Source organism: Oncorhynchus gorbuscha, unplaced genomic scaffold, assembly GCF_021184085.1.
Source record: "Oncorhynchus gorbuscha isolate QuinsamMale2020 ecotype Even-year unplaced genomic scaffold, OgorEven_v1.0 Un_scaffold_1926, whole genome shotgun sequence".
Lineage (NCBI taxonomy): Eukaryota > Metazoa > Chordata > Actinopteri > Salmoniformes > Salmonidae > Oncorhynchus > Oncorhynchus gorbuscha.
This window is the reverse complement of record NW_025746573.1, coordinates 42,632-55,625: the sequence shown is the minus strand read 5'-3', so window position 1 is coordinate 55,625 and position 12,994 is coordinate 42,632. Positions and strand designations below refer to the sequence as shown.

General features: G+C 45.6%; 1 non-coding gene across 1 annotated transcript; it reads left to right on the top strand.

The window, feature by feature from the left end:
- The first annotated feature begins 1,850 nt into the window (after nucleotides 1-1,850).
- trnae-cuc lies at nucleotides 1,851-1,922 on the top strand. Its single transcript has one exon. It is a non-coding gene; the product is annotated as a tRNA-Glu (tRNA).
- The last annotated feature ends 11,072 nt before the right edge of the window (nucleotides 1,923-12,994 follow it).

The window sequence follows — 12,994 nt, the reverse complement described above, 5'->3', positions numbered from 1 at the left end:
AAGGCACAGCCAACTTATTGTATGTAAACTTCTGGCCCACTGAATTTGTGATACAGTGAATTATAAGTGAAATAATCCCAATGTAAACAATTGTTGGAAAAATGACTTGTGTCATGCACAAAGTAGATGTCCTAACCGACTGCCAAAACTATCGTTTGTTAGCAAGAAATGTGGGGAGGGGTTGACAAACAGGTTTTAATGACTCCAGCCTAAGTGGATGGAAACTTACGACTTCAACTATATGTACCATTTCAAACTGGGAAACGAATTGCACTGTAGTACCCTTCCCTGGTGGTCTAGTGGTTAGGATTCGGCGCTCTCACTGCCCCGTCCCGGGTTTGATTCCTGGTCAGGGAACTACTCTTTTGCTACATGTTTACTTGTACAACCTGTCACAATGAATATAGAAGGTTATCGCACATATGTACCAGCTCACACTTGGAACCGATTTGCACTGTCATACCCTTCCCTGTTGGTCTAGTGGTTAGGATTCGGCGCTCTCACCGCCGCGGCCCGGGTTCGATTCCCGGTCAGGGAACTACTCTATTGCTACATGTTTACTTGTGCAATCTGTCACTATGAATTTAGTAGGTTGTCGCACATATGTACCACTTCAAATTGCAAACCGATTTGCCCTGCAGTGTCCTTCCCAGGTGTTCTAGTGGTGCACCAGACCCTTCTGCAGCAAAGCACCCCCACAATATGATGGTGTTCTTCGGCTTGAAAGCCTCCCCCTTTTCCCTCCAAACATAACAATGGTCATTATGGCCAAACAGTTCGATTTTTGTTTCATCAGACCAGAGGACATTTCTCCAATAACTAGGATCTTTGTCCCCAAACTGTAGTATGGCTTTTTTATGGCGGTTTTGGAGCAGTAGCTTCTTCCTTGCTGAGCGGCCTCTCGGGGTATGTCGATATAGGACTCGTTTGCCTGTGGATATAGACCATTTTGTACCTGTTTCCTCCAGCATCTTCACAAGGTCCTTTGCTGTTGTTCTGGGATGGATTTGCACTTTTCGACCCAAAGTACGTTCATCTCTAGGAGAGAGAACGCGTCTCCTTCCTGAGCGGTATGACGCCTGCGTGGTCCCATGGTGTTTATACTTGCGTACTATTGTTTCTACAGATGAGCTAGGTACCTTCAGGCGTTTGGAAATTGCTCCCAAGGAGGAACCAGACTTGTGGAGGTCTACATTTTTTTTCTGAGGTCTTGCCTGATTTCCTTTGCTTTCCCCATGGAGTCAAGCAAAGAGGCACTGAGTTTGAAGGTAGGCCTTGAAATACATCTACAGGTACACCTCCAATTGACTCAAAGGATGTCAATTAGCCTATCAGAAGCATCTAAAGCCATGACATCATTTTCGGGAATTTTACAAACTGTTTAAAGGCACAGCCAACTTATTGTATGTAAACTTCTGGCCCACTGAATTTGTGATACAGTGAATTATAAGTGAAATAATCCCAATGTAAACAATTGTTGGAAAAATGACTTGTGTCATGCACAAAGTAGATGTCCTAACCGACTGCCAAAACTATCGTTTGTTAGCAAGAAATGTGGTGAGGGGTTGACAAACAGGTTTTAATGACTCCAGCCTAAGTGGATGGAAACTTACGACTTCAACTATATGTACCATTTCAAACTGGGAAACGAATTGCACTGTAGTACCCTTCCCTGGTGGTCTAGTGGTTAGGATTCGGCGCTCTCACTGCCCCGTCCCGGGTTTGATTCCTGGTCAGGGAACTACTCTTTTGCTACATGTTTACTTGTACAACCTGTCACAATGAATATAGAAGGTTATCGCACATATGTACCAGCTCACACTTGGAACCGATTTGCACTGTCATACCCTTCCCTGGTGGTCTAGTGGTTAGGATTCGGCGCTCTCACCGCCGCGGCCCGGGTTCGATTCCCGGTCAGGGAACTACTCTATTGCTACATGTTTACTTGTGCAATCTGTCACTATGAATTTAGTAGGTTGTCGCACATATGTACCACTTCAAATTGCAAACCGATTTGCCCTGCAGTGTCCTTCCCAGGTGTTCTAGTGGTGCACCAGACCCTTCTGCAGCAAAGCACCCCCACAATATGATGGTGTTCTTCGGCTTGAAAGCCTCCCCTTTTCCCTCCAAACATAACAATGGTCATTATGGCCAAACAGTTCGATTTTTGTTTCATCAGACCAGAGGACATTTCTCCAATAACTAGGATCTTTGTCCCCAAACTGTAGTATGGCTTTTTTATGGCGGTTTTGGAGCAGTAGCTTCTTCCTTGCTGAGCGGCCTCTCGGGGTATGTCGATATAGGACTCGTTTGCCTGTGGATATAGACCATTTTGTACCTGTTTCCTCCAGCATCTTCACAAGGTCCTTTGCTGTTGTTCTGGGATGGATTTGCACTTTTCGACCCAAAGTACGTTCATCTCTAGGAGAGAGAACGCGTCTCCTTCCTGAGCGGTATGACGCCTGCGTTTGTCCCCAAACTGTAGTATGGCTTTTTTATGGCGGTTTTGGAGCAGTAGCTTCTTCCTTGCTGAGCGGCCTCTCGGGGTATGTCGATATAGGACTCGTTTGCCTGTGGATATAGACCATTTTGTACCTGTTTCCTCCAGCATCTTCACAAGGTCCTTTGCTGTTGTTCTGGGATGGATTTGCACTTTTCGACCCAAAGTACGTTCATCTCTAGGAGAGAGAACGCGTCTCCTTCCTGAGCGGTATGACGCCTGCGTCATACCATGGTGTTTATACTTGCGTACTATTGTTTCTACAGATGAGCGTGGTACCTTCAGGCGTTTGGAAATTGCTCCCAAGGAGGCACCAGACTTGTGGAGGTCTACATTGTTTTTCTGAGGTCTTCCTGATTTCCTTTGCTTTTCCCATGGAGTCAAGCAAAGAGGCACTGAGTTTGAAGGGAGGCCTTGAAATACATCTACAGGTACACCTCCAATTGACTCAAAGGATGTCAATTAGCCTATCAGAAGCTTATAAAGCCATGACATCATTTTCGGGAATTTTACAAACTGTTTAAAGGCACAGCCAACTTATTGTATGTAAACTTCTGGCCCACTGAATTTGTGATACAGTGAATTATAAGTGAAATAATCCCAATGTAAACAATTGTTGGAAAAATGACTTGTGTCATGCACAAAGTAGATGTCCGAACCGTCTGCCAAAACGATCGTTTGTTAGCAAGAAATGTGGGGAGGTGTTGACAAACAGGTTTTAATGACCCCAGCCTAAGTGGATGGAAACTTACGAGTTCAACTATATGTACCATTTCAATCTGGAAAACGAATTGCACTGTAGTACCCTTCCCTGGTGGCCTAGTGGTTAGGATTCGGCGCTCTCTCCGCCGCGCCCCGGGTTTGATTCCCGGTCAGGGAACTACTCTTTTGCTACATGTTTACTTGTACAACCTGTCACAATGAATATAGAAGGTTGTCGCACATATGTACCACTTCAAATTGCAAACCGATTTGCCCTGCAGTGTCCTTCCCAGGTGTTCTAGTGGTGCACCAGACCCTCCTGCAGCAAAGCAACCCCACAACATGATGGTGTTCTTCGGCTTGAAAGCCTCCCCCTTTTCCCTCCAAACATAACAATGGTCATTATGGCCAAACAGTTAGATTTTTGTTTCATCAGACCAGAGGACATTTCTCCAAAAACTAAGATCTTTGTCCCCAAACTGTAGTATGGCTTTTTTATGGCGGTTTTGGAGCAGTATCTTCTTCCTTGCTGAGCGGCCTCTCGGGGTATGTCGATATAGGACTCGTTTGCCTGTGGATATAGACCATTTTGTACCTGTTTCCTCCAGCATCTTCACAAGGTCCTTTGCTGTTGTTCTGGGATGGATTTGCACTTTTCGACCCAAAGTACGTTCATCTCTAGGAGAGAGAACGCGTCTCCTTCCTGAGCGGTATGACGCCTGCGTGGTCCCATGGTGTTTATACTTGCGTACTATTGTTTCTACAGATGAGCGAGGTACCTTCAGGCATTTGGAAATTGCTCCCAAGGAGGAACCAGACTTGTGGAGGTCTACATTTTTTTCTGAGGTCTTGGCTGATTTCCTTTGCTTTTCCCATGGAGTCAAGCAAAGAGGCACTGAGTTTGAAGGTAGACCTTGAAATACATCTACAGTTACACCTCCAATTGACTCAAAGGATGTCAATTAGCCTATCAGAAGCTTCTAAAGCCATGACATCATTTTCGGGAATTTTACAAACTGTTTAAAGGCACAGCCAACTTAGTGTATGTAAACCTCTGGCCCACTGAATTTGTGATACAGTGAATTATAAGTGAAATAATCCCTCTGTAAACAATTGTTGGAAAAATTACTTGTGTCATGCACAAAGTAGATGTCCTAACCGACTGCCAAAACTATCGTTTGTTAGCAAGAAATGTGTGGAGGGGTTGACAAACAGGTTTTAATGACTCCAGCCTAAGTGGATGGAAACTTACGACTTCAACTATATGTACCATTTCAAACTGGGAAACGAATTGCACTGTAGTACCCTTCCCTGGTGGTCTAGTGGTTAGGATTTGGCGCTCTCACCGCCGCGGCCTGGGTTTGACTCCCGATTTGCACTGTAGTACCCTTCCCTGGTGGTTCAACTCCCAGTTTGACTCCCGATTTGCACTGTAGTACCCTTCCCTGGTGGTCTAGTGGTTAGGATTCGGCGCTCTCACCGCCGCGTCCCGGGTTTGATTCCTGGTCAGGGAACTACTCTTTTGCTACATGTTTACTTGAACAACCTGTCACAATGAATACAGAAGGTTATCGCACATGTGTACCAGCTCACACTTGGAACCGATTTGCACTGTCGTACCCTTCCCTGGTGGTCTAGTGGTTAGGATTTGGCGCTCTCACCGCCGCGGCCCGGGTTCGATTCCCGGTCAGGGAACTACTCTATTGCTACATGTTTACTTGTACAACCTGTCACAATGAATATAGAAGGTTATCGCACATATGTACCAGCTCACACTTGGAACCGATTTGCACTGTAGTACCCTTCCCTGGTGGTCTAGTGGTTAGGATTCGGCGCAAATACTAGGTTATTGCAAAAACTAGGATCTTTGTCCCCAAACTGTAGTATGGCTTTTTTTATGGCGGTTTTGGAGCAGTAGCTTCTTCCTTGCTGAGCGGCCTCTCGGGGTATGTCGATATAGGACTCGTTTGCCTGTGGATATAGACCATTTTGTACCTGTTTCCTCCAGCATCTTCACAAGGTCCTTTGCTTTTGTTCAGGGATGGATTTGCACTTTTCGACCCAAAGTACGTTCATCTCTAGGAGAGAAACGCGTCTCCTTCCTGAGCGGTATGACGCCTGCCTCATACCATGGTGTTTATACTTGCGTACTATTGTTTCTACAGATGAGCGAGGTACCTTCAGGCGTTTGGAAATTGCTCCCAAGGAGGAACCAGACTTGTGGAGGTCTACATTTTTTTTTCTGAGGTCTTGCCTGATTTCCTTTGCTTTTCCCATGGAGTCAAGCAAAGAGGCACTGAGTTTGAAGGTAGGCCTTGAAATACATCTACAGGTACACCTCCAATTGACTCAAAGGATGTCAATTAGCCTATCACAAGCTTCTAAAGCCAAGACATCATTTTCGGGAATTTTACAAACTGTTTAAAGGCACAGCCAACTTTGTGTATGTAAACTTCTGGCCCACTGAATTTGTGATACAGTGAATTATAAATGAAATAATCCCTCTGTAAACAATTGTTGGAAAAATGACTTGTGTCATGCACAAAGTAGATGTCCTAACCGACTGCCAAAACTATTGTTTGTTAGCAAGAAATGTGGGGAGGGGTTGACAAACAGGTTTTAATGACTCCAGCCTAAGTGGATGGAAACTTACGACTTCAACTATATGTACCATTTCAAACTGGGAAACGAATTGCACTGTAGTACCCTTCCCTGGTGGTCTAGTGGTTAGGATTCGATTCCCGGTCAGTGAACTGCTCTTTTGCTACATGTTTACGTGTGCAACCTGTCACAATGAATATAGAAGGTTATCGCACATATGTACCAGCTCACACTTGGAAGCGATTTGCACTGTAGTACCCTTCCCTGGTGGTCTAGTGGTTAGGATTCGGCGCAAATACTAGGTTATTGCAAAAACTAGGATCTTTGTCCCCAAACTGTAGTATGGCTTTTTTTATGGCGGTTTTGGAGCAGTAGCTTCTTCCTTGCTGAGCGGCCTCTCGGGTATGTCGATATAGGACTCGTTTGCCTGTGGATATAGACCATTTTGTACCTGTTTCCTCCAGCATCTTCACAAGGTCCTTTGCTTTTGTTCAGGGATGGATTTGCACTTTTCGACCCAAAGTACGTTCATCTCTAGGAGAGAGAACGCGTCTCCTTCCTGAGCGGTATGACGCCTGCCTCATACCATGGTGTTTATACTTGCGTACTATTGTTTCTACAGATGAGCGAGGTACCTTCAGGCGTTTGGAAATTGCTCCCAAGGAGGAACCAGACTTGTGGAGGTCTACATTTTTTTCTGAGGTCTTGCCTGATTTCCTTTGCTTTTCCCATGGAGTCAAGCAAAGAGGCACTGAGTTTGAAGGTAGGCCTTGAAATACATCTACAGGTACACCTCCAATTGACTCAAAGGATGTCAATTAGCCTATCACAAGCTTCTAAAGCCAAGACATCATTTTCGGGAATTTTACAAACTGTTTAAAGGCACAGCCAACTTTGTGTATGTAAACTTCTGGCCCACTGAATTTGTGATACAGTGAATTATAAATGAAATAATCCCTCTGTAAACAATTGTTGGAAAAATGACTTGTGTCATGCACAAAGTAGATGTCCTAACCGACTGCCAAAACTATTGTTTGTTAGCAAGAAATGTGGGGAGGGGTTGACAAACAGGTTTTAATGACTCCAGCCTAAGTGGATGGAAACTTACGACTTCAACTATATGTACCATTTCAAACTGGGAAACGAATTGCACTGTAGTACCCTTCCCTGGTGGTCTAGTGGTTAGGATTCGATTCCCGGTCAGTGAACTGCTCTTTTGCTACATGTTTACGTGTGCAACCTGTCACAATGAATATAGAAGGTTATCGCACATATGTACCAGCTCACACTGGGAACCGATTTGAAATGTTGTACCCTTCCCTGGTGGTCTAGTGGTTAGGATTCGGCGCTCTCACCGCCGCGGCCTGGGTTCGATCCCAGGTCAGGGAACTACTCTTTTGCTACATGTTTACTTGTGCAACCTGTCACAATGAATATAGAAGGTTATCGCACATATGTACCAGCTCACACTGGGAACCGATTTGCACTGTAGTACCCTTCCCTGGTGGTCTAGTGGTTAGGATTCGGTGCAAAAACTAGGTTATTGCAAAAACTAGGATCTTTGTCCCCAAACTGTAGTATGGCTTTTTTATGGCGGTTTTGGAGCAGTAGCTTCTTCCTTGCTGAGCGGCCTCTCGGGGTATGTCGATATAGGACTCGATTGCCTGTGGATATAGACCATTTAGTACCTGTTTCCTCCAGCATCTTCACAAGGTCCTTTGCTGTTGTTCTGGGATGGATTTTCACTTTTCGACCCAAAGTACATTCATCTCTAGGAGAGAGAACGCGTCTCCTTCCTGAGCGGTATGACGCCTACGTGGTCCCATGGTGTTTATACTTGCGTACTATTGTTTCTACAGATGAGCGAGGTACCTTCAGGCGTTTGGAAATTGCTCCCAAGGAGGAACCAGACTTGTGGAGGTCTACATTTTTTTCTGAGGTCTTGGCTGATTTCCTTTGCTTTTCCCATGGAGTCAAGCAAAGAGGCACTGAGTTTGAAGGTAGGCCTTGAAATACATCTACAGGTACACCTCCAATTGACTCAAAGGATGTCAATTAGCCTATCACAAGCTTCTAAAGCCAAGACATCATTTTCGGGAATTTTACAAACTGTTTAAAGGCACAGCCAACTTTGTGTATGTAAACTTCTGGCCCACTGAATTTGTGATACAGTGAATTATAAGTGAAATAATCCCTCTGTAAACAATTGTTGGAAAAATGACTTGTGTCATGCACAAAGTAGATGTCCTAACCGACTGCCAAAACTATTGTTTGTTAGCAAGAAATGTGGGGAGGGGTTGACAAACAGGTTTTAATGACTCCAGCCTAAGTGGATGGAAACTTACGACTTCAACTATATGTACCATTTCAAACTGGGAAACGAATTGCACTGTAGTACCCTTCCCTGGTGGTCTAGTGGTTAGGATTCGATTCCCGGTCAGTGAACTGCTCTTTTGCTACATGTTTACGTGTGCAACCTGTCACAATGAATATAGAAGGTTATCGCACATATGTACCAGCTCACACTGGGAACCGATTTGAAATGTTGTACCATTCCCTGGTGGTCTAGTTGTTAGAATTCGGCGCTGTCACCGCCGCGTCCCGGGTTCGATTCCCGTTCAGGGAACTAATCTTTTGCTACATGTTTACTTGTGTAACCTGTCACAATGAATATAGAAGGTTATCGCACATATGTACCAGCTCACACTGGGAACCGATTTGCACTGTAGTACCCTTCCCTGGTGGTCTAGTGGTTAGCATTCGGCGCTCTCACTGCCGCGGCCCGGGTTCGATCCCCGGTCAGGGAACTACTCTTTTGCTACATGTTTACTTGTGCAACCTGTCACAATGAATATAGAAGGTTATCGCACATATGTACCAGCTCACACTGGGAACCGATTTGCACTGTAGTACCCTTCCCTGGTGGTCTAGTGGTTAGGATTCGGCGCAAAAACTAGGTTATTGCAAAAACTAGGATCTTTGTCCCCAAACTGTAGTATGGCTTTTTTATGGCGGTATTGGAGCAGTAGCTTCTTCCTTGCTGAGCGGCCTCTCGGGGTATGTCGATATAGGACTCGATTGCCTGTGGATATAGACCATTTAGTACCTGTTTCCTCCAGCATCTTCACAAGGTCCTTTGCTGTTGTTCTGGGATGGATTTTCACTTTTCGACCCAAAGTACGTTCATCTCTAGGAGAGAGAACGCGTCTCCTTCCTGAGCGGTATGACGCCTACGTGGTCCCATGGTGTTTATACTTGCGTACTATTGTTTCTACAGATGAGCGAGGTACCTTCAGGCGTTTGGAAATTGCTCCCAAGGAGGAACCAGACTTGTGGAGGTCTACATTTTTTTCTGAGGTCTTGGCTGATTTCCTTTGCTTTTCCCATGGAGTCAAGCAAAGAGGCACTGAGTTTGAAGGTAGGCCTTGAAATACATCTACAGGTACACCTCCAATTGACTCAAAGGATGTCAATAAGCCTATCAGAAGCTTCTAAAGCCATGACATCATTTTCGGGAATTTTACAAACTGTTTAAAGGCACAGCCAACTTTGTGTATGTAAACTTCTGGCCCACTGAATTTGTGATACAGTGAATTATAAGTGAAATAATCCCAATGTAAACAATTGTTGGAAAAATGACTTGTGTCATGCACAAAGTAGATGTCCTAACCGTCTGCCAAAACGATCGTTTGTTAGCAAGAAATGTGTGGAGGGGTTGACAAACAGGTTTTAATGACTCCAGCCTAAGTGGATGGAAACTTACGACTTCAACTATATGTACCATTTCAAACTGGGAATCGAATTGCACTGTAGTACCCTTCCCTGGTGGTCTAGTGGTTAGGATTCGGTGCTCTCACCGCCGCTGCCCAGGTTCGATTCCCGGTCAGGGAACTACTCTATTGCTACATGTTTACTTGTACAACCTGTCACAATGAATATAGAAGGTTATCACACATATGTACCAGCTCACACTTGGAACCGATTTGCACTGTCGTACCCTTCCCTGGTGGTCTAGTGGTTAGGATTCGGTGCTCTCACTGCCGCGGCCCGGGTTCGATTCCCGGTCAGGGAACTACTCTTTTGCTACATCTTTACTTGTACAACCTGTCACAATGAATATAGGTTATCGCACATATGTATCAGCTCACACTGAGAACCAATTTGCACTGTATTATCCTTCCCTGGTGGTCTAGTGGTTAGGATTCGGCGCTCTCACCGCCGCGGCCCGGGTTCAATTCCCGGTCAGGGAAATAGTCTATGCTCCTTGTTTACTTGTGCAACCTGTCACTATGAATTTAGTAGGTTGTCGCACATATGTACCACTTCAAATTGCAAACCGATTTGCCCTGCTGTGTCCTTCCCAGGTGTTCTAGTGGTGCACTAGACCCTCCTGCAGCAAAGCAACCCCACAACATGATGGTGTTCTTCGGCTTGAAATCCTCACCTTTTCCCTCCAAACATAACAATGGTCATTATGGCCAAACAGTTCGATTTTTGTTTCATCAGACCAGAGGACATTTCTCCAAAAACTAGGATCTTTGTCCCCAAACTGTAGTATGGCTTTTTTATGGCGGTTTTGGAGCAGTAGCTTCTTCCTTGCAGAGGAAGGAGCTTCCTTGCATTTCAAACTGGGAAACGAATTGCACTGTAGTACCCTTCCCTGGTGGTCTAGTGGTTAGGATTCGGCGCTCTCACCGCCGCGGCCCGGGTTTGACTCCCGATTTCCACTGTAGTACCCTTCCCTGGTGGTTCGACTCCTAGTTCGACTCCCGATTTGCACTGTAGTACCCTTCCCTGGTGGTCTAGTGGTTAGGATTCGGCGCTCTCACCGCTGCGGCCCGGGTTCGATTCACGGTCAGGGAACTAATCTTTTGCTACATGTTTACTTGTACAACCTGTCACAATGACTATAGAAGGTTATCGCACATATGTACCAGCTCACACTTGGAACCGATTTGCACTGTCGTACCCTTCCCTGGTGGTCTAGTGGTTAGGATTTGGCGCTCTCACCGCCGCGGCCCGGGTTCGATTCCCGGTCAGGGAACTACTCTTTTGCTACATCTTTACTTCTACAACCTGTCACAATGAATATAGAAGGTTATCGCACATATGTACCAGCTCACACTGAGAACCAATTTGCACTGTATTATCCTTCCCTGGTGGTCTAGTGGTTAGGATTCGGCGCTCTCACCGCCGCGGCCCGGGTTCAATTCCTGGTCAGGGAAATAGTCTATGCTCCTTGTTTACTTGTGCAACCTGTCACTATGAATTTAGTAGGTTGTCGCACATATGTACCACTTCAAATTGCAAACCGATTTGCCCTGCTGTGTCCTTCCCAGGTGTTCTAGTGGTGCACTAGACCCTCCTGCAGCAAAGCAACCCCACAACATGATGGTGTTCTTCGGCTTGAAATCCTCACCTTTTCCCTCCAAACATAACAATGGTCATTATGGCCAAACAGTTCGATTTTTGTTTCATCAGACCAGAGGACATTTCTCCAAAAACTAGTATCTTTGTCCCCAAACTGTAGTATGGCTTTTTTATGGCGGTTTTGGAGCAGTAGCTTCTTCCTTGCAGAGGAAGGAGCTTCCTTGCATTTCAAACTGGGAAACGAATTGCACTGTAGTACCCTTCCCTGGTGGTCTAGTGGTTAGGATTCGGCGCTCTCACCGCCGCGGCCCGGGTTTGACTCCCGATTTCCACTGTAGTACCCTTCCCTGGTGGTTCGACTCCCAGTTCGACTCCCGATTTGCACTGTAGTACCCTTCCCTGGTGGTCTAGTGGTTAGGATTCGGCGCTCTCACCGCTGCGGCCCGGGTTCGATTCACGGTCAGGGAACTAATCTTTTGCTACATGTTTACTTGTACAACCTGTCACAATGACTATAGAAGGTTATCGCACATATGTACCAGCTCACACTTGGAACCGATTTGCACTGTCGTACCCTTCCCTGGTGGTCTAGTGGTTAGGATTTGGCGCTCTCACCGCCGCGGCCCGGGTTCGATTCCCGGTCAGGGAACTACTCTTTTGCTACATCTTTACTTCTACAACCTGTCACAATGAATATAGAAGGTTATCGCACATATGTACCAGCTCACACTGAGAACCAATTTTCACTGTATTATCCTTCCCTGGTGGTCTAGTGGTTAGGATTCGGCGCTCTCACCGCCGCGGCTCGGGTTCGATTCCCGGTCAGGGAAATAGTCTATGCTCCTTGTTTACTTGTGCAACCTGTCACTATGAATTTAGTAGGTTGTCGCACATATGTACCACTTCAAATTGCAAACCGATTTGCCCTGCAGTGTCCTTCCAGGTGTTCTAGTGGTGCACCATACCCTCCTGCAGCAAAGCACCCCCACAACATGATGGTGTTCTTCGGCTTGAAAGCCTCCCCCTTTTCCCTCCAAACATAACAATGGTCATTATGGCCAAACAGTTCGATTTTTGTTTCATCAGACCAGAGGACATTTCTCCAAAAACTAGGATCTTTGTCCCCAAACTGTAGTATGGCTTTTTTATGGCGGTTTTGGAGCAGTAGCTTCTTCCTTGCTGAGCGGCCTCTCGGGGTATGTCGATATAGGACTCGTTTGCCTGTGGATATAGACCATTTTGTACCTGTTTCCTCCAGCATCTTCACAAGGTCCTTTGCTGTTGTTCTGGGATGGATTTGCACTTTTCGACCCAAAGTACGTTCATCTCTAGGAGAGAGAACGCGTCTCCTTCCTGAGCGGTATGATGCCTGCGTCTTACCATGGTGTTTATACTTGCGTACTATTGTTTCTACAGATGAGCAAGGTACCTTCAGGCGTTTGGAAATTGCTCCCAAGGAGGAACCAGACTTGTGGAGGTCTACATTTTTTTCTGAGGTCTTGGCTGATTTCCTTTGCTTTTCCCATGGAGTCAAGCAAAGAGGCACTGAGTTTGAAGGTAGGCCTTGAAATACATCTGCAGGTACACCTCCAATTGACTCAAAGGATGTCAATTAGCTTATCAGAAGCTTCTAAAGCCATGACATCATTTTCGGGAATTTTACAAACTGTTTAAAGGCACAGCCAACTTAGTGTATGTAAACTTCTGGCCCACTGAATTTGTGATACAGTGAATTATAAGTGAAATAATCCCTCTGTAAACAATTGTTGGAAAAATTACTTGTGTCATGCACAAAGTAGATGTCCTAACCGACTGCCAAAA